At 43.2% G+C, this 22178-nt stretch overlaps 1 protein-coding gene across 3 annotated transcripts in view; it reads right to left on the bottom strand.

The window, feature by feature from the left end:
- UBE3A (ubiquitin protein ligase E3A) overlaps positions 1-19861 on the bottom strand; it is an 81537-nt gene extending 61676 nt beyond the window's left edge. For all 3 annotated transcript variants that reach the window (XM_090064968.1, XM_090064976.1, XM_090064959.1), the window contains exon 1: positions 19582-19861. The gene's annotated coding sequence lies outside the window, so the exon portion shown is untranslated. The remainder of the gene's footprint in view (positions 1-19581) is intronic.
- Positions 19862-22178: the final 2317 nt, after the last annotated feature.

Below are 22178 nucleotides of genomic sequence, written 5' to 3'. Positions count from 1 at the left end.
TGAAGTCAGACACAGCCACATTCCTACCAGGAATATGATTTCAAATGTCTCTCTTTACTTTTGATATAAGGGGTAGAGACACTTGATACCAAGAGTTTAGAAGAAAATCTTCCATAGTTACCATAAAATAAAGTAAATTGTAGTAGTTGTTTATTTACATCTTTCACTAAAACAATACAGTGACAATAGAAGTGTATATAATAAAAATTACATAATGTATGGTTATTGATACATATACGTTTTACCAATTTAAACAAAAGTAAAACAAACATAATATGATGACACAAAAATAGATCAAATGAAACCAAATGTCTCAGTAAAATAATTAAAAAGGGAAATTTATTTGAGTTTGGCCCTTATTCTTTGTGCAAGTAATGCAAACGCTCAGAGAATAAAGGACAGGCTGTGAGTCATTAAAAAGGAGCCAATTTTTTTTCTTTATTAGCTCAGTGTTAAAAAAGTTCAGGTAAATGAGAGATCTATTTTCTTATTTCATCAAAGAATGAGCAAGCTCATAAATAGTAGTTTAAATCACCTATCTCATGTATCCCACAAGAAAAGATTGTGTCCACTTGCCCATACTGACTGCACGTCTCATTTGAGTGAATGGCAGTCTAGTAATGGCCTTTCATTGTTTGTGGTTTTGTATTGCAGATAGGTTTCTAGGCCAAAAAGAGTGCTTTAATAATCTTAAAAAAGACATCTGAGAAGATATCACTGCCTGCATATCTATCTGCATGATGGCATGGTATCTTTAATTCACATTGTTTTAATATATGGAGAATACTGGAACACATTTCTCAACCTGTTTGTCTGAAGAAGAATATCAATGTTATTTAACCCTTCAAATAAGGGTCTCCTTGAAGTGGAGAGGCTGTTAAAATGCATTTCTTAGGGTATCTGACAGGGGTATAAGTTCTAATTTTTGTCCAATAATTTAGAGTACTTAATTGAGCTAAAGTGATCACATTAAGCAGCTCAGTTTCACGCTACACAAGCCCCCGTTGTAGAATTTGGTAGAAATAAAAGCCACATTAGAACATTAGCAGAATTTTTTTCTAATTTTGAATGAACCATAGGGTCAGCACCCCACAACTTGGCTCCAGACAATAATACAGACATTACATTAGATCTATTAGATCTATTAGCTGCTACTATTGCCCTTCTACTGGTCTTACTGTAAAAAGTAAACTGTAGGTATTTTGCTCAAAATTAATGAATAGTGAAAAATGCAAACACCATGCTGTTTATAAATAAAGAAGATAAATAAACATCCTTAAGTTGCTAATGTTAGCCATATGGTGGGCCAGATGACTAACTTCCAGTCCACAGGCTGGAAAGTCAACATGCCCACAAACCCTGGACACCATGTCCCCCCCATGCCAGATCCAGCAGCAGTGGCACTTCCAGGTCAAGTCCGACCCAGGAACAGCACCAGAGGCCAGATAACAGGGCTCTGCAGGCCACCTGTTTGACATCCCTGCTATAGATCAAGGGTATCAAACTCATTCATCCCTAAGAACCCGGGGCGGGGGGTGCTGCAGGGCCAGCCCAGATCGGGCCCCCACAAAATCCCTGCATGGTAGAGAGAGCATGGGCCCTAGACTGGTCCCACATACTGCATGCAGCACACAGGCTGGCACCGGTTCTACGCACCATAAAGCTATGCATTCCAGCACTGGCCCCAAGCACTGTATGTGATATGAGACGCCAGACTGGGGCACCTACTGCATGTGGTGTTTGAGTTTGACCAGTCCTGGAGCCAGTATGCAGGGCTGGACTGTGGGTTTGCCCTGGACTGGCCCCATTCCTGCCCCAGACCGGCTGCACATACCACATGCAAACAAGTACCAGCAAACACTACATGCACAGGGCTGGTCCAAAACCCACAGGTAGCACCCACAGCCCAGATCTGACCCGTGGGCCAAATTTTTGATACCCCTGATATCAAGTGCTTTTTATGTAAAAACTTCTGTAAAGTGACAACTCCCTCTGTTTAGCAATACTGATTTGCACACTAAATCTTACTATGAAATAGCTGGGAAGGAGAAACACTCTGGGTTTTGCATGCAAATAACATATCACCTGGTTCAGGTTATCTGACCTCGGCCCTCTTTCCTGCCAGGGGAAGGGGGTCGGACATGATGATCCATTGGATTCCTTCTGACTCTACAATCTATGAACAAAACTTAATTTTGTTTCAAAACTCCTATTTCCAGTAAGAGTAATCTGATAAAGACCAATAAGTATTTTACTACTCATTTCACTAAAAGAGAAAGCAAAGTACCACCTAATAAACCCAAAACATTAGTATTAAAACATACAACACAATAAACCATCTACTGTTACCTCAAACACATTACCAAGCAGAAATCAGGTTTCTTTCGCAAGCTCATAGAGAGACAGCATCTGAACTGGCATCAAAGGAAGCAGTAACGGAAGAGATAGCTGGCAGAATTGAAGAGGATGGCCTCCCAAAATGGTTAAAAATAAAACGAGTATAAAGGACTAGTTTGAGCCCTAAAATTCTATTATCATCCTCTATTACCAAATTCCAAGTTAAGGACTCTTGACTGAAAAAGTCTTGTCTGGTATAGTTCTGCCAAACACACAGATGAAGGCTGGTTTAAGTTGAGGTGGCCAGCCTGTGGCACATATGCTACATGTGGCACGGGCAGGTTCTTTGCATGGCACATGGCAGATAAGGGAGCAGAAAGCAGAGCAGCAGAATGGACAGGGGAACAAGACCAGAGCGGCACTCAGGAAGGCTAATTTGTTGCATGCCTGCCAAAAATGAAAACCATCAATTTTAAACCATAGCTTAAGCTAGCAAATAGGGAAAAAAAACTATTTAAAATCCAAACCATCATATATAATTTATTTTTCTAAAAAAATCTGTTCATTCGCATTTGCTGGTTATACCCATAAAGATGTTTCTTGCTACAAAACTGGCCTTACACTGAATTTCATATCACCTGTTGATAAATTAAGATGACATACTAATATTTATATTACATCAAGCTGTATAATTACTTAATTTACTCAGATTCTCCAAGCCAGCATTTTTGTTAGAAGACTGAGTGCACATTTCTTATTTATATTTAGTATCTTCAATGTATTTTTATCATTTTTTTCTGGTCACAGTTGGCCATGTTTGCAAGGTATTTATCAGTTAAAGAGAGGCACAGATGTTCAAATACACTTTAAAAAAAAAACAATCCCATGTTCTTTAAATTGGAAAAGCAATGCAAGATTCCCTGCTTTTTCAAAATTCAATTAAATCAGCCGCGGGCAAATATTTCAGCTGGAGGGCCACTTAACGAATTTCGGTGAGCTGTTGAGGGCTGCATGGGTAGCCCTGACCCCTAACAGTTACCCTGCTTCCTGGTTGTCATCTTGGGACCAGAAATCTTCTCTCTGACCCCTAATCTTTGCCACCAGAAGTCCCTCCCCTTGCCCCAGAAGTACTCCTTTTGAAAGGGGAGGGGTTGCTGTTTTGAAACTGAAAAACCCCCCAAACAAATCATATACTAAACAAATCACACAGCTAATATAACTTGTTTTAATTTTATTTTAAAATATATTTTATCCTAATTTATGTCCATTTGCATACTGTATCTAGAGACGATTGCAAAATAGCTCAAAATACAGTCCTTTTCTTGTATAGTGTGTGCAGGGAGTTTAAGAGGATGTATGTGGGGGCTGTGCAGTAGGGGAGTGGGGTGTATGGAGGGGTCTGGGTATGGGCTAGGATGTGGGTGTGGGTATGGCAGGGGTGGGAGGGTGGAAATGTGCGTGGCAGCTGTGGGGTGGGGTGTGGGTATATGGTAGGGGGTGGGGAGCCAGCTCTGCCTGTCTTGTCTCAGCTGCAGTGTGCAGTTCTCAGCTGCAAGGTTGGAACCATATGGCATGGCACAGAACTAGCCCGGCACGGCACAGCATGGTTCTGGCTACAAGGCGGGCTGAGCTAGCCCCAAGCCACACCATGTGGTTCCCGAACTCGCAGCTGCAACTACATTGTGCTGGGCTGGGCACAGGCTGGGGCCGGCGGGGGTGTTCCATTTCCATTGGCTCCAGCTGCAGCTCCTGCCCACGCCCACCCTGTGCCACTCTGGGTGAGCTTGCGGGAACCTTCAGCAGGAGGCTCCTACCCAGCACATGGAGCTCTGGCTCCAGCTGCCTTCAATTCGCTCGATGAGCAGCTGCTGTGGGCAGGTGAAGTGGGTGGAAGGCCGCTCGGACCTGGAGTCGGAGCTCCATTTGTTGGGCAGAAACCTCTGGCTGAAGCTTCCCTCGCCCACTGGCCCAGAGCCACGCAGCACAGTGGAGCACAGCAGGAACAGGAGTCGTAGCAGTAGGCAAGAGGAGCAAAACAGCCATGCCTGCCCCAGCCAACGTACGCAGCTTCCTGTGAGGCTGTTCCCAGTGCGGCTGCAGCCAGCTGTGTGCTGCTGTGCTCCCCCTGCCTCCAGCAGCCATTCCTCCTCCCACTTCTGCCCCCTGCTGTGCTGCTTCAGGTAGTGGGGGGACAGGGGTGGAGCTTCATTCCAGCTGCTCCCACTGGAGGTGAGGGGAGCAGAGGAACATCCAGCCGGCTACAGCCGCACTGGGAACAGCCCCACCAGAAGCTGCATGCTGGCCAAAGCCAGGGCTGGGGGGACTGCAGGCATGGGCTGCTTGGGTGGGAGCAGGTGGGGCTCAGCCCCATGTGCAGCATTGCAGGGGCACCCGGGGGCCAGATCCAGCCACTTGGTGGGCCAGATCCAGCCTGTGGGCTGTATTTTGCCTGCCCCTGAATTAGATTCTAAACTCTGAATGAACCAGTCCAAATTAAGCAAGTATTCTTTCTGCCTCCTAGCTAAAACTGCAACCAAAAGGGGAAAAAAAGCAAAAGCTTTTCTGCACAACAGAAACAAATTAAAAAGATACAAGTATAATCTATACTCATTCTCTTCTCAAACTCAGTTTTCACCAACAGCCATCTGGAAACAGACTTCCTGCTAGTTTAACCGCCTCTAAAAGCCACCAAACTCAGCATTTGCCATTGCTCCAGTAGCTGTTCGATATTCTATTATGCTGCCTGTGTAATTCTTCTACATTAATTCTTCAAACTGTGTGCAGTCACCAATTGTTTACTGCAAGAATGTCACACATGTCAGTAACCCATATTTTAAGAATGGCACAGCTCTGTTGCTGCATGCTGAACATGTGCTATGTCACTCATTAGGGTCTACACCAAGTGTGGACAATTACTTGAGCCAGAGGGCCACTTACGGAGTTCTGGCAAGCTGTCATTAGCTGTCAGCACCCCCACGCCCGATCGCACCAGGTCAGCACCCTTACTGTCCAACAGCTCACCAAAACTCCCTAAGTTGTTCTGCTCTGTGCTGGGCCAGGTGGCTGGGATGGGGCCACAGGTGGGCAGAAAACAGCACCTGGGAGCAGGATGGGCAAGTGTGCCCAGGGCTAGGATCACAGGGCTGAGGCTTGGGGCAGAGCAACAAACCGTTCCCTGCACACCCCTGAGATGGGCACTGGTTCTGCAGACAGGGGCATGCAGGGAATGGATCTCAGCTCTGCCACAGGTCCTGGCCCCATACTATCACCACCCTGTAATCCCAGCCCTGCCCACCCGTCCTGCTCCTGGATGCCACTCCCCACCCGCCCACAGCCCCATCCTATCTGCCCAGCCACAAACCCTGCCTACACAGGTCCTACTCCAGTAGTGGTTGCAGGGTAAATGGGTTTGGGTGCTTGGGCACTTGGCTCAGGGCTGGCAGCAGCCAGGAAGCAAGTCTGGCTGCCATACCACACCAAACCCACTGTGAGCATCAGGGCAGTGGGACCGGCTGCATGTGCCATGGCCCAGGCCGCGCTCCCATGCCTGGGATAGAGGGACCTACTACAGGCTGGACAAAATCCCTTGGTAGGCTGGATCTGGTACACAGGCCATATTTTGCCCCCTGGTATACATTTATGTGAAAAATCCACATAGAACCTCATTGGTTCCCTTTTGTACTTGTAAAACGCATGCACTAGATATAGCGATAACTTTTTCATAAAATACAAAAAACCCAAAAGTTTTGCTTGAACACTAAACAAAAAGAAATCTGTATTTAGCAAACAAAAAGTTCTATGAAACTATAGTAAGAAGATAAACCATTTAGGGTTAAATTCAGTCATGCAGTTAGCTACTGCAGTACAGACAACACTTTAGCTGAGAAGCAAGTGTGGACTAACAGCCAGTGCTCTTAAGAAGGTACGTTGATGCAATATTGTGACCTTGAAGACGTGCTGTAAATGCAGTTTGCAAACAAAGTCTCAGAATGCTCTGATTATAAACCCAGTCTTACACAAAAAAGCAAAGTATTTCGGTACAGAGTTTAACATTTAGTACTTCAAAGCTGGATGTGGAAAGGGGTATCAGATGACTGGCAACAAAAGTACAGGAATTAGTCCAGTCTCAATCAACAATGACTGAGGCAGGCAACAACAATGGATGAGGCAGTATTATTTGTGTAAGGTCTAAAAAATAGAGTTTTTTTCTAGACATTACCTGGCAAATTACTGACACCAGACAAGAATAAAGAGTCAAAAAGCAAAAGGAGTGGATATGTGTTAATGCATGTCACATTAACAGGCTTGTCACTGGAAAAACAAAGAATCAGCGCTGTTCTAGCAGCTTAACCCACAACTGTACTGCAACTACTACACAAAAACCAAGGCTGATGAATGGAATCCTGCAAAAATTCCCACAATTCTTGGAACCTGAAAACGAAACATCAGAGTTGCCACATTTTGTTGCTGACAGACATTCATTGGATTTTCAAGAACTAAATAACTGCTGCATTCCCTGAGTAGTTTTACTGCTGACGAATGCCAGATCTTAGCAACTAATGGACACAAGAACGATTAGTGCTTACAAAGCTCACTGCTGGCACCAACTCACATGATTTCATATCGATGCTATTGATGCCAGCTGCACACCCAGAGTCAAAATAAGGTATGTGATGCATTGGAGAAAGCGACTCCAGTTACCTCAAAGAATTGTTGATATCACCTGAAAATTTTGAGGGGCAGACAATAACACAGACAAGTTCATATGGACACCCACTGCAGATACACAATCTTCATGTAGGGTCACAGCACTTTCCCTATTTGATACTTACTGGAAACATCTGAACAGTCAATGTTTCTGGCAGACATTAGGTGCTTAACTAGCAACCAACAACATGTAAGCCAATGACTGAGAAGTGGATCATTAGCCTAGCATTGCTTGCACCAACCACACTCAACAACAGCAGTATTCAAGAGACTACAAACACCAAACCTCACCTGCACACTCTGGTATCTCAATAGGACAACTCAGCCATTTCACCAATTTGAAGGGTTGGTCTCATATGTCAACCCCACCCCAGTCTGTCAAGTGGATATGCTGTACTTCATATGCTCAATGATCATATCCTGGATACACTGCATCGCTGTGTCCTGTACCAAGTAATGCCTTGATCTGAAATCTGATCCTTGTGAAACCTTACGCCTTCTTTGAAACCCAGCCCAACAAAGACTATAAGACTGCACAGAAACAGAGCTCTGCTTTGAAAGGATGAGCTTGTAGAAATGGACCATATTCCCTGCTCCAGAGCAGGTTAGAATCTGAAACTCTGAACCACTAAGGACCAGAAATTTGTTTTCATGGAGCTGGTTAGAAACTTATTTTTGTTGACTTTATTACTCTATTTGCATTGCTTGCAACCTACATAATGTTGTGGTTTTCTATTGGTATGGTATAATGTCTGCAGGAAGCACATACACACATCATTTGAGCAGATACCTGTTATGCTCTCCAATTCAGCTCCCATAGGACAAATTTATATACCAGACCCCATCATGAAACCAATTTCTATTTACTTTTGGTAAAGTTAACATACATAAAAATAATCAATTTAAGAACATACACTGCACTATGCTTTTGGCTAGGGTTGGTCTCATCTTGTGTTTCATGTGCTTTCATTATCTTGCCAATGTCACTTCTGATATGACCACTGACAAGATAACAAGCATAGACTATACTAACACTAGCTCCCTTGAAAAGACTGAAAATATATATTTAGACTGCAAACAGACATTGGATTTATCCCAAGATAAACTATTTTATCCCAGGACAAAGTGAAATTGTACAGACGTTCATGTCCCTTGTATTAGAATAAGTTCTAGAAAAGTTTCCTGGATAAAAGATGGTAACAGTTTATCCTGGGATATTGCAAAGTACACTTGTACAGTTATCCCAGGATTGCACTGCTGAATCAATGTCAGAAAAGTAGCACTGCAACAGACACTCATTAAACCCTGATGAGAAGTGTGATTTGTGTACACACCAAGACTGAGATATTTTTATTCCAGGATAAACAAAGGTACAACTTATCCAGGGACAAATACAACATCTGTTCCTAGCCTAAATGCAGTACTTGACCTTTATGGAGCCTGAGATGGCCTGATAAGTTAAGGATATCTTTCCTAATTATGTTTACATTTAAGAAAACACTGCACTCTTTAACATCTGATGAGACGTCATTAGTGTAACAAGTATATTTAAATGATCTTCATGAATGAACATTTAAAATGAAATGGCAACGTCTATTGCCTAAATTTCTTATGAAAAGATTTATTGTTAAACCCAATTCATTTTTTAAATTTAAATAATTACCTATTTGTTATTCAAGCAATCTGCTTTTAAATTCACCATTCACAAAATGGTGCACATAGAATTTTGTCTGCATCACAGAGAGTCTCTTTCTCCACAGCTACAAACATGGACTAATACACTCACCTAGGGTTGGGTATTTGACTGGTTAAATAAAGTTTGGTCAACTGGCCAGTGAAACATCAGTAAAAAAAATATTTACAAATGTCAAATATGATCAAATACTTTTTTTGTTTATTTAAATTAACAAGCAGCAATTTCCTACATAGTGTTGAAATAAATTTATTTCACAATTAAATCTTTCTGCAAACACTAAACACAGAAGCAGCACAAATTTTCCATTAAGAAATGTGTCAAAAACACTTTAAAAAATAATTTGTCAGCATTCCCCATAACACTGATAACATATACTTTTTTATCAAAACAGTATAAAAACAATTTACGTTTCACTACTATAAAAGTTAAAAATGTATGTTCACTTCTAGTCTGTTTTTTTTCTTAATTAATATCATCTTCCTCTCAACTACCATTCTTTTCACTGTCACTTTCTTCTGAGTCAGAATCAGAAAACATGCTTGAAAAATATGCATTTTGTCCAAAATGCCTTTCATTAAATATACAGCTGCCATCTTCCCAACAATTTCTGTTTGCATCCCATTTTGGTTCTTGCTATGAGTGTTGCCCTAAACTGACTGGTTATGCTCTGCATGAAGAGTAGAGCTTGAAAGTGTTAACAGGATATCAGAAACAGTCACTAATGAACAAGGAGGACAAAAGCATTTCCACCAACTTGATGATGTAATTTGACCTTTTTCTATGGATATGATTGCATTCCACGTCACTATATTGTTGAATAAACCACTTCTTACTTTAAAATTATTTCAGCCAAAATAGATTGGTCATCAGGAAATTTCTGAAATTTGGCCAGGTTCATTATTAATTCACAAGCTGCATCAAACTCTTCACTTGTTAGCTTTTCTCCTTAATACTGTGGATCTAACAGGTAAGTTGCATTGTGCATCAGTGGTCAATTGACACTTTCTTTTCTCCATCATTTCTTTTATTTGCAGGTGTCGACAGCAGCAGCAGTGGCCCTGTCAGTGGGGACATGTGCTCCCCCATACCCTCCTCCCATGCGTCGCCTATGCTTCCAGCTTTTGTATAGCTTGGGCAACAAAGTTTTAGCATTGACAAAAATTTGGAATTGCATACCCAAAAGACATCTGCATAAAAAAAAGTCAATTCATATGTCTCACGGACAAATATCAGAAACATTTTCATCTTCAACAGCTGACTACAAAGCTTGCTTGGAAACTTGAAGCTGTCCCAAACATTTGACTGTTGAAGCCTATCATGTAAAACAATTTGTACTCAATGTCAGAAGTACGCAATGTTGTTTTTGGCAACACAGAAAACAGCTGGCATGTGCTGATTTTTGAAAAGCTTGACAATTGTTTTTACTTTTGTGTGATGAGAATGGAATGTTTGTAAACCTTCAAAATCATTAACAAAAAGTTGCCGTGTGCGCGCACAAGACTGTAGAACTGAGTATGTGGATATTTCTCTTTCATAGTACTCCAAGACGACTTAATATTTGCAGCATTGTCAGTTAAACCTAAAAATACTCTCTCAGGGCTGAGTTCTTGAAAAAATGCTTTTGAACTGTAATGCTATGTACTAGGATGTATGGCAATGTTCTGCAGTGCTTAAGAATTTATAGAATAATGGCTGGAGAGTTGTCACCATCAAATTATGCTTTCAATCTGAATATTGCTCCAACCATCTGATACAATGGACACATGAGATGCTCTTTAATGAGACCATTTACTCTTCTTTGCATTTTACCAAAAGCTTCATCAAGATGTCCAGCCAGCTATGTTCTGCCTGGTAATGTGTAAGTTGGATGTAGCTTGGCAAAAAATTCCTTCACGTAGAGATTTTCTACCATGTGAAAATGCAAATTGCTTGCATATACAGCCATAGCAAACACCTGGTCAAGATCACATTTTTCTTGTGTATTAATTCTGTCCAAAAATCCTAAAAATATTTGATTATTGTTTCATAGAAGTTGATACCCAAGAACTGGCCAAAGAAGATCTGGAACCAGAAAGCTGCTGAGATGAAGCTTCAAAACCAAAACTGCCTACATGAGTTTAGTTTGACGGTGAAAGCAGCAGAAGATCGGTAGCCTGAGTTTCAGTATTTTTTTCCATTCCTGTCACCATACCATCTTCATCAGAGGAATCTTATATGCTCAAAGCATGATCAGAGGAAGCATCCAATGTACAAGTAGAAGAAAACAGCTTCTTCTTGGAAAGATTATTAAGGAGTCTTTCTTTTACTATAGCCAGGGACATTTCACAAGACTTTTAAGAGGTGTTTTATTATTCTATGTGAGTTACATATTCAGTTCCAGAATTTACATCTGCTCTTTGCTGGTCTTCCTTCTTGTGCTCTTTTACAAAACTTCCATATAAATGCTTTAGGTTTCTTTACTATTCATTTCTCTCTCTTTTTTTTTTTTTTTTAATTAACGCTAATCCCTCTTAGTAAAAAAAAAAAATCATGTTTCAATTTGAAATTTTCAAACCACTTGTAATAAAAAATTCACAAAAACAACAGATACACTGAAACAGTCACTGAGTGTAAGGCAAAAAATGCAGTGAAAAACTAAATCCAGTGGAAATACTATCATATATAGTGATTACATTTGCTAGTTTCTTCTGGATTATTTGAAAAAAGAGAAACAGTCAAATAATGTCTGTGTTATCTGGATAACTTATCAGATAACTGTTCAAATCTGAGGATTTAAAAAAAATGAGTTGGCACAACCTGCATTCACCCCTCTTCAGCTCCAGTAGCTCCACCCACTTGTCCTTCTTGCTATTAGGGATGTGAAAGGTTAAACAGTTAAACGATAATTATACTTATACTATTAATGTATTTGTTAACTTTTAAACTAGCCCACCTTTGCATGCCTCCTGCCTCTTCCACTAGAAGTTCACGTCATGTAAATCAAAGTGCTTGGGGTTGTCTGGGGGAAGATGAGACACAAGAAGCAAACTGGGAGTCAAGAAGATGGTTGAGCCAAGCCGAGCCAGCCTTTTCCCTGGAGAAGAGGTAGGGAAAAGGAAAGCAAGGCAAGGCATAATGGTTTGCAACAGGAGCACTGCTTGCCACCTGCTTATAATTCATCCTGTGGCAAGCAGAGTGGGTGCTGGTTACTGGGGGTATCCCTGCCGCTGTCCCTCCCTCCCTGTTCTCAATCTCATTGCTCTTAGCAGTGGTACGTTCCCCCTGGAGGGGCGGGAGGTGCTCCAGTGGGAGAGACCGTGGGGCAGTGTGGCCGGTTGAGTGGCAGCATATTCCTCTCATCAGGCGCTGGGGCTCTCTGTCTCTGGTTGCCATGGACCAGGAGGAGGAGGAGAAGTGACTGCCTCTCCCCTGCTCACACATGGTGGAAGTGACAGACAGGGAGGTGCCTCCTCTGTGCTGCACTGTTCGCCTGCCCACCGAGAGCCTGGCTGTAGGCTGTCCAGTGCTGCAAGACACCAGGTCCTGGGTATTAGTTGCCAGTCACACAAGTGCGGGGCACCCCAGGCTTCTGCAGTGAACTCTCTACACAGCCCCTGTGCCCCAGCCCTCCACAGTAGGTATATGTTACTGGTTAAATGGTTAACCAATATAATTAGAAGAGTTTAAATGGCTATTTTAAAAAAATATTTACATCTCTAGTTCTATAATCACAGAAAGCCTTCCTATAATATATGATCAATATCTGACCAATCAAAAAACATGCAGTCAACTGACTGGTGAACTGACAGTATTTGACATGTCAACTGATCAGCTTGCCAACCTTACACTCACCTACACATCTACTACTCATATTTGGACATATCTTTAAGTATTGCTCACTCTTTGACTCTTAGTAAGTGCTCTGTATCTTGATCACCACAAACATCAACTCTGGCTCATCTCTGAAATTATTTCCTTCAATCCTGCCTGTCCTCTTCACTTTCAGTATTGTTACCTATAAAGAAAATGGACTTAGTTTTACCTTTTTTCAGTCCTTCACCTAAACCCACGCATACCTGTTTAATACCTTTGATTCCCTCATGTATTCCTGAACCCACATTTCCTCTCTCCGGTACCATATATTGAACATTTTCTCTTTTTCAAAGAATTCTCTCAGGATTAGATATTAAGCCCAACCTCATGCCCCTCTTCCTCCTTGCTGTGGTGAGTTAGAAGATAGACCTGCTTGCAGTTTCTGAGAAACACTGCATCTGTGGCAGGTAAAGAGGAGACATTAGGTCCATGAGTCTAACCTAGGGTGCCTTGGCACCCTGGGGTACCATGAGAGCCTTTCAAAGGTGCTGCAGGATGCAATACAATATTAGTACTGGTAGATGTGCAAACATGATTCCCAAGATAAACCAAGAGATTTCAAACAGGAATCCATAATGTCACAAACATTCTGACCCACTGAGTGAGTTTTTTGCAACAGAAGAATTACTTTATGTTTCTGTAGACAAAAAAAATCATGTAGAAACTCAGCTGACGTTTTCTGAGGGGCACCTAGAATCTATTGAGGGGTACCTTGAGTCTGAAAAGGCTGAGAACCACTGCACTGAGCACTAAAGCATCCACACATAATTGGGCACATCTGCTTATTCTGGACTACCTCCGATTATATGATTACCTTGTCCACTGCAACATACCTACATGGATATATAGACCATTACACAGATAGCTGTGAAAATATCTCAGGAAATGAACCAATTAAAGCTTGGCACACTCAGGGGAGGACTACATTGCTGACTACACTGTAGAGACAGCTGAGCTAGCTTGGGTAAGAGTGTGCTTTTAGTCACAGCAGCGTGGAGTAAAACAAGCTGACTTACCCTGCCAAAAAGCTGGTATAACCTAGCTCATGATGAGCTGTTGTAGCTAGAGACTAATCCCAACACCAGAACGAGCCGCCTGCGATATAGACTTATTCTCAGTCTCCTACAGTGATCCCTCACTGCCTCTGTTCCCTAGATTTCCAAAGTACTGATGAGAAAGTAACCATCTTTTCCTCCTCCTCTCCTATTCAACAGCATGCTGCAACATGTGCTGAGGTGTATCCCTTGGCAGGGCAACATCCACCTTGGCAGTTAGTTCAGTCATCGCAAATACAGCTTTTAGATACCCATCCCTCCCTCTGTTCACCTAACTGAAATTAGTGTGGCACTGCTGGGTGATTAGGCAGACTTTTAGAATAGCCAAGCATGAGGAACTCCAATCAAAGTCAATGGAAAGTGAAGGTGCCCAATGCCTCTGAAGATGAGGCCTAATTCTAAGGCTGCAAGTTTATTTGAAGCTGTAAACTAGAAACAGGAAGACGAGTCCACAAATTCTCTCATAGCAAAGGGCAATATTACTGGCCTTTTCACTAGACTCTAAGGATTCTGTTTTTCAGAAATGGCTGCTTGTCACTACTTAGACCACTGGTAGTTGGCCTTTGTAGACTCAAGGGACGCCTCCATAACTTTCTGGAATTTAGTGGTACCTCATTTAGAGACTGGTTTATTGCTCTTTGGCAACCTTAAACAATTTTCATGGGGTGGCAAGGCACCCCTAAAAACTGCATGACCCCTCCATCCTCAGAGCTGGTAGGGGCTAGTAGGGAGGGCAGACTGGGAAGTCATTAAGAGAGGCAGCTGTCCCTGCAGCAGGCAGCAGCAGGTGACAGTGGGCACTGGTGCAGAGGCTGGTGCCAGGTAAAGGTGGTGGGAACAGATCCCTGCTGTGCCCCACTGTTTCTGCCCCCTCAACGTCCCCAGCTCTACCTGAAGGGATGAGCGTAACCCCTGCCACTGCTCCTTTAGGGACTTGAATGCTGGAACTACCATTCGGCATGGCCCTCCCACTAGCCCTGGGAGTACGGCAAAAGCAGGAAAATAAACCAACCTACAGCAGAGTACACACATGGAATGCACTGGCTACCAGGAGGCATGGGCTGCAGTTTCAAGTCTGGCTTATTCCCCTGCTCCTCTCACACTCCCTTAACTGGTAGGAGGGACCACAGGGAGTGTTACCGGGATGCAGGAGCAGGTGCAAGGTGCCCAGCAGTTGCCTTCTCTCACAGGGGCCACATACTACAGTACCCTTCTAAGCAGCTTTCACCACCCTAGGTTACCAATGAAAATCACTGACGTATAAGTTTCTGCTAGTGGGCGATTCATCTAAGTAAATGGATTTCTGTCCTCAACACCTGGCAAAAAAGACTTACTCTCTGACAAGAATTAATATATTTAGATCATTTTAAGCGTTATCTATTAAAGACCTGTACCCAAACAGTTGAGCATCATTAGTTACCACCACTAAAGTCTTTGGGACGTGAGAGGCAAGGGGAAAAGTGTTGCCTATAGTCTGTGCTTATAAATCACAGAAACACTATACAATTATATACTATCTAACAGTAGGCTCTCCAAATAACTTACATAAATTAGATCCTAATACCCTTGCAAGGTACAGGCATTTTATACCTACTTTACAGATAGTTAAGTCAAAGAAATGTATTTGCAAGACAGAAGAGATATTATTAAGAATCAACCACATTCTACATTCAATTGGCAAATCATTTTAATTTTAAAAGTTTAAAACAGAACTGGGTGGTCAAGCATTAACAATGTAACACACCCGAAATTCTACCCCCAACAACTGAGGCAGCTGAAAATAGGAATACAGAACTACAATATTCTCCTAGAGTGCTAGGAGGCATTGTACATACAAAGCTTAAAGCAGAACAGAAAAATAAGTACTTGTAAGTCTGCACAATTATGTTCCAGATATCTCAATTGACATAAATATTGGGGAAAAGAAAGGTGGCACCCACTTTAAAAATACAAATGAAGTTATTAAATACTTTATAGATTTCAGGACAATCTATCATGTTGGAATTTAACATAAGATCTTTGCCATTGCTGCAAGGCCCTCTACACAGGGCTACCCTTGATCATGGCCTGGAAGCTGCAGCTGGTGCAGAATGTGATCATCCACCTTCTGTTACCAAGAGCACATTACTCCAGTACTCCAATTTGCACTGGCTGTGAGCACAATTCAAGGTGCTGTTTTTGACCAGTAAAGGCTTAAAGTGCCTGGGGCTTACATACCTAAGGGACTTACTTCTCCCTCCTGTTCCACCTTGACTTTTAAGGTCAGCCAAGACCAGCGACCTGCAAGCACTATCTACACACTAAGTTTGCTTGGTGCATACACATGGGCGATTACTCTAAGCAGTATATCCTCTGCACTGGAAGTCCATTCCTGTGGTCACCCATAAGAGCCTGAGCTAGGATATCTTCCAGAACTAAGGTTAAGTTGGGGCACTATTTTGGGAGTTTCTGTTATATACCACAGCTATTTTATTTTAATATTTTATCTGCTTTTATAAGCAGTTTCTTTTGGGAAATAAACAAACAAACAAACAAACAAACTGAAATGACCCACATATGTCCCATTTTGTAGTGATTGAAGTAATATATTGTAGCCAAGACAGCCCAGGAAACACAAAAAACAAAGGTTTTTTGGGGGTGATATATTTTCTTAAACTGTCTGTATAGCTGGGGGAGATGTTAGATAAAATTTCAGATGCAACTTGTCCTTCTTCAGGTCTGGATGAAGCAATGTGTACCCAAAAGGATGCTTGATCACACTTGCAACTATCTAGTTGGTCCAATAAAACAGATCACCCAAAAAACCACCTTGCAAAAATCATTACACTGCCCTCATTTATTTACAGTAGGGAACAAACAAGCAGCCTGAGATACTTCCATATGCAAGACTTATCAGAGATCCACATGTTGAAAATACACTGGAGATTCTGGAGTGTTACAGGCCTTGAAGCAGACTTTCCGGGATAAGGCTGAAGCACTATGGCATGGCAGTGTGAGGTACCCTATTCAACATAATCAATAATAATATTTGCTTATGCATGAAAAGAGGACTTTAGTCCTCAAGATCATTACATATAACCAGCATTACTTTCAGATAAAGAACATTAACAAAACAAAATGAACAGCTGGCTATGAAATGGAATATTTTATGTGCACAAAATACCACATTTTAGTTTACAACCTATATTGCCAAAAATATCAGTTTCAATATGATTCTGAACTTAGCACAAACTATTCTGAAAAGACACCAATGTTATGAACACTAGCTACTGTGCACATTCAGTAACTAATTTTCTAACAACTACAGACATGGCACTAAAAGACCAATCCCCTTCCCAATAGCTTCTCTAAAACTGTCCCACAATTAATATAATTGGTTAATAAAAGCAATACAGATAACATACTTAAAACCTGGCTTGTAATGGGGTATCAGGTAATCTAACATTGCTCAAAAAAGAGAGTTTAGTTGACTGGGGTTAAAATCCCCAAACCTTATCTACATGAGCACCATCACCTGAAAGCTGGACTGGTGGTAGTTAAGGAAGAAAAAAAATGGAAAATAGCTTAGCGTAAACAAATATACTAATGGTTTTGCAAGAGCAGCAGGATTACACTTTTTAACTTTTACGTAGTGATCATTTTTTTTGAGAGTTGTACTGAAAAGCTTCTGAAAAATCAACCCAGCTACTGTCACTTTTGAAAGTTTGCATGCTAAATATTTCACGTATTTAAAATTAGGAAACCTCTTCTCAGGCCAGTAGTTTTTGTTAGAAGTTTCAGCCCAACATGACATGAAAAGGCCCATTAGTAATCTGAAAACAAAAATGATGATAGGTACAAGACTACTATAGAAAGACTACGTTTGCACCCATCCTACTTATTAATTTGCTAAAGCCCACAAGAACTGCCAATTATTTACAAGCATCACCAACAAGTCATTTAGCAACCACAGCTGTATGCAGAGTGAGTTTTAAACCTACAGTTGTGTGTGATATAAAGGACAGCAAGATACCAGAGATACAATATTGCAATGCATAAGGATCTGAATCTAGACTATGGCATTTAGTCCCAAAAAGGTACAGACAGTTGAAGCATTACAAGCCTCATTTCTTTGACTTAGATTTCCTTCAATAACTTTCTCCAAGGTATACAAAAATATACTTCCTCCCCCAAGAAGACCAAAAATAAAATACAGTAAGCAAATCAAATTATTTTTTTTCAGGCTAGGAAGGAAGAAAGACGGATTTTTTTTAACGATATGAGAGGCACTGAAATAATACAGTAATGGGGAATGAGATAATCTTTCTAGATACAGACTTAACTCCGATATGAAAACATTACATTAACTACTTTGATAATCACTGGTTTAAGACTGGTTAGTATTGGAACTGCTCACCATATTTAATGTTAACGTGTTGTTTTTTTCCATAACAACTAGTCAAAACGTGTAGATTTAGACAATGTGATATTAGGAGGAAGTGAGTCATGTTCATGTTAGAATACAAAATGTATATGTTTAGTTTAGTAGATTAATACAGTTACCATTCATAATCAGTGGCAAACTCTGGATTTCACAGTGCTATGCAGAGCCAGAAACTTTGCAACCTTAAAGTTTTTTCCCAGGGCTGCATTTGCAGCACACACAACATCCACTTAAATTACTTGCCTACTGTTTTTTGGTTTTTTTTGAGTGGTGTGTAATACTCAACTACAACACAAGGTTTTCAATCGCAGAACTGACTTTTTGGTAGACGAGAGGCTCAATGCCCTGTACCATGCAGGGCCTGATCTGATAACCGGATTCTTGTGACACCTTATGCCTTCTTTGAAACCCAGCCTAAGAAAGCCAATAAGACTGCACAGAAACAGAGGTCTGCTTTGCAAGGATGAGCTCACAGGAATGAACCACATTCCTTGCCCTAGAGCAGCCCAGAACCCAGAGCTCCAAAGTGACAAGCACCAGAAAGCAGCACAGCGTGGCCAACCTTAAGGCAACAAGTTTGATCAGTGGTATTTGTAGTTATACATCCCAAGAGTCAGAAGCATTTAATAGTGTAATGGTCTGCGCTGCTCCACCACTGGCTTTGCATCCCCTTGTGCCACTGCAGAACAGCCACGAGCCTCCAGCCTGCAAAAAGTCAGGCCACGAGTTTGGACAGTGAGGTGCACTGCTCAAAAAAGGCAGTCTGCAAAACATATGATGAAGTAAACCATGACAGCTTATGCTCTTTCTCTATACATGTATCTTATTTAATTAGTTTATAAAGGTGTGGGCCTACCCTGCCTTCTTTGACTTCAGACCAAGCCATGAAAGCTTATGCTTGCTCCTGCCGATTCACCTGTGCTTTCTTCATGTGTGTCTCTATACATGTATTGTATTTGATTAGTCTATAAAGATGTGGGTCTACTCTGACTTCAGACCAACCTACAAAAGCTTAGGCTTGCTCCTGCTCTCTCCATCTCTGCCTCTTTCTCTCTCACTATGCATCTTATTTGATTAGTCTATAAAGAGGCGGGTCTACCCTGCCTCTGCCTCCCTGCTGGAGGGGGGGAACTCCCTCTGTCCAGAACCAACCCAGAAACCTGCAGCTGAAGCCAGCACCTGCCCAAAGCGTGACAGGGGCCACGCGCACCACATACAGCCCTCCCCATCGCAACGACCACGCACAGGCACACATACACACACATATATGCCCCCACACACACCCCAGCAGCCAGCCCCGGACAGTGCACGCCGGGCCGAGCGCCTGGCCCCGCGGTCCAGGGCCCCGCCTCGCTCTCCGGCCCTGTCAGGGGGAAACGGAGTCACGGCCCCGCTCGGTTCATCCAAGGTCACGCGGAAGCCCGCGCCCCACCACCTCCAGCCCCCGCCCAGCCCCGCGCAACAGAGGCCTCCTGTGCCCACCCTCCCTGCCCCCCGGCCCCGGCGCGGACCTGAGCGCTGCGGCCTGCTCCCCGGCGCCGCCTCCGGCCAGGCCGGCCGGGCCGGGCGTGGGCGCGCTGCGGTGCGGGGGCTGGGCCCTACGGGCTCCGCTGTGTCAGCCCGAGCCCGCGCCCGGCGCCACCATCTTGGGAGCAAACGCGGAGATCGGCGCGGCGCAGCCCCGGAGGACTCGCGGGGCTGAGCGAGCTGTCCCGGCGTGCCCCGCGAGCACGGCGCTCTACCCTGCTCTCCTTCCTGGCTGCCTTCTCTCCTTCGCGTGCCTGCCTGCCTTTCCCCTTCCCCTCTCCTCTCCTCCCGCTCTGAACCATAGAGTCCTCTCGCGCCTCTGCTTCTACCTCTCGCGAGAGGCTCTAGCGGGAGGGCGGCGATGCAAGTGCGGCCATGTTGGGAGAGGGCAGCGGCCTGGCGCCCCGCCCCGTGGAACCACAGTCGCCTCAGCCCCAGCGGGCAGGGGATTGGCGGGGTGCGCGCGGCCGCGCAGGCGGGAGCGCTCGGGGCCGCGCGCGGGGTGACGGCCTGCGGGCCTACAGAGCTGCGCGTGTGTGTATGTGAGACTGATGTGTGTGTGTATAGACCCACGTGCGCATACATAGGCGTGCAAGTATGCAGAAATGTGGGGGGGTGTGTGTGTATATATATGTGCACATGCGTGTCTATATGTGTCTATATGGATACAAGTGGATATACACTTGCATACATGTGCGTGTACATATGCACACAAGTATACATGAGTATATGTAGGTACGTGTGTGGGTGTACATATCTGTGTCTCTACATATGCATCCAGGAGTGCATACATATGTACGTGGGTATATATGCATGTATGTATATACCTGTGTGTACAATGTAAATGTGTGTGCGTATGTATACACAAATGTTTGCATGGTATATTACGCATTTATATTATAATGTATATAATATATATTGTGTATATATACAGCATTCAAATTATGGGGGAGCTTGGGAGCGGGAGTTAACCCCCTCCCAAGAGGTGAGAGCCCCCCCCCCCGTAGGATATGAAAATCATAACCTGTGGTGGGGGGTCTGATTTTATTAGGACATTGGAATGGGCAGCCCAATTTTTTTTGCAGATCCCCCCCAAGACAAAGTGTAATTCAAACCCGGTGTGTATACACATATGTATGTAGCACAAACTTTTGTGGGCTGAAGCTCACTTGTTCCTTTTACGGCTAGGGTGTCAAACTCATCCAGCCCCAGGGCCTGGGTAAGTGGCGTATGGTCGGATGGGACCCACAAACGAGCCATGCATGCTGGATCCACCACGTGTCTTGGAGCAGTGCAGTGGGTCCCATGTGCAGCTCGGTTCTGCTCCGGCTGCTCTGGGGCTGCTGCATGTGGTAGACGCTCTGGGGCTCAGCACCACAGCCCTGGGGCAGCGCTGCACATGGCACACCCTGCATGCTGCCTGTGGCTCAACTTTGAGACTCACGGGCAGCACCGGGGCCAGATAATAGGGCTCCAATGCACTGTATTTTTGACACTCATATTCTAACATACTGTGTAGCTCAAGTAAGTAACTCCAGTGCTGAGTGAAGGGGAAGCTTTGCACTCACACAGTCAGGTTCTCCATAATCATAATCTTGTTTAAACCACAGTCATAATGGAGTCCAGGCTTCTTCACACAGGAATATAACACAGATCCTATCTGCACAGGGGACAGATATTTATTGAATTTCTGCTTTTGGTATTTCTACTAAATATCCCAACATTTAAGACCAGCTGGGGCGTGTGGTCTTTCTTATCCCCATAGCAGCAGTAGTATTACCCTCAGAAAGCTATAAGGTTGTTTCTCTATGTAGATCCATAGCCCCAGCTTCTTCAGCAATTCCCCCTACTAGCCCCATCCCAAAGTGTCCTGACTTTCCAGGAGCCCCCAGGCCAGACAACAGCTTTGCAGTCTGGGCCATACATTTGTCACCCTAGTTGTAAATGAAACTACTGTAAGGCAGACACATCACAGGTAGGATCATCGTGCTCAAAAAGTATTTATCAATGTCTGGGTGTCTAATTGCAAGTAGGTATCAAGTGGGGTTCCTTAGAGGTCTGCCCTGGGTCTAGGTACTGTTTCATTAATATCATCATCAATAGTTTAGAGCAGGGGTGTCAAACATACAGCCCATGGGACTGTAATCAGAACAGTAAGGCTTCTAATGGGGCTGGGAATTTGGGGCCAGGGCCTGCTGCTGAAATCTGGAGTAGAGAGCCCCACTGGATAAATGTGTTGGTGGTGGGGCAAATGGCTTTTGCATTTAGCTGTGTAGTTCCCTTGTGCTACCTACCCTTGATGAACCCCATGGTGTGAATCTGGCCTTGGGGGATAGGTATATTTGACTCCTAATTTAGAGTAATGGGATTGAGTGCAATTATTAAATTTGCAGATGATATCACATTGAGTGGAGCTGCAGACACTTTGGAGGATAGGATCAGGATTCAGAATGACCTTGGTAAACTAGAAAAATAATGAAGAAAATATGATGAAAATTCCAAAATTAATGGAATAAAACTCAGTAAGGACAAGAGTGAAATACTGCATTTAAAATGGAACCATCAAACACAAAAACATAAA

This window comes from Crocodylus siamensis, chromosome 1, assembly GCF_052110815.1.
Source record: "Crocodylus siamensis isolate JL-2025a chromosome 1, ASM5211081v1, whole genome shotgun sequence".
NCBI classification, from domain to species: Eukaryota; Metazoa; Chordata; order Crocodylia; family Crocodylidae; genus Crocodylus; species Crocodylus siamensis.
The sequence above is the reverse complement of the archived record's forward strand: the minus strand, read 5'-3'. Positions and strand labels throughout refer to the sequence as shown.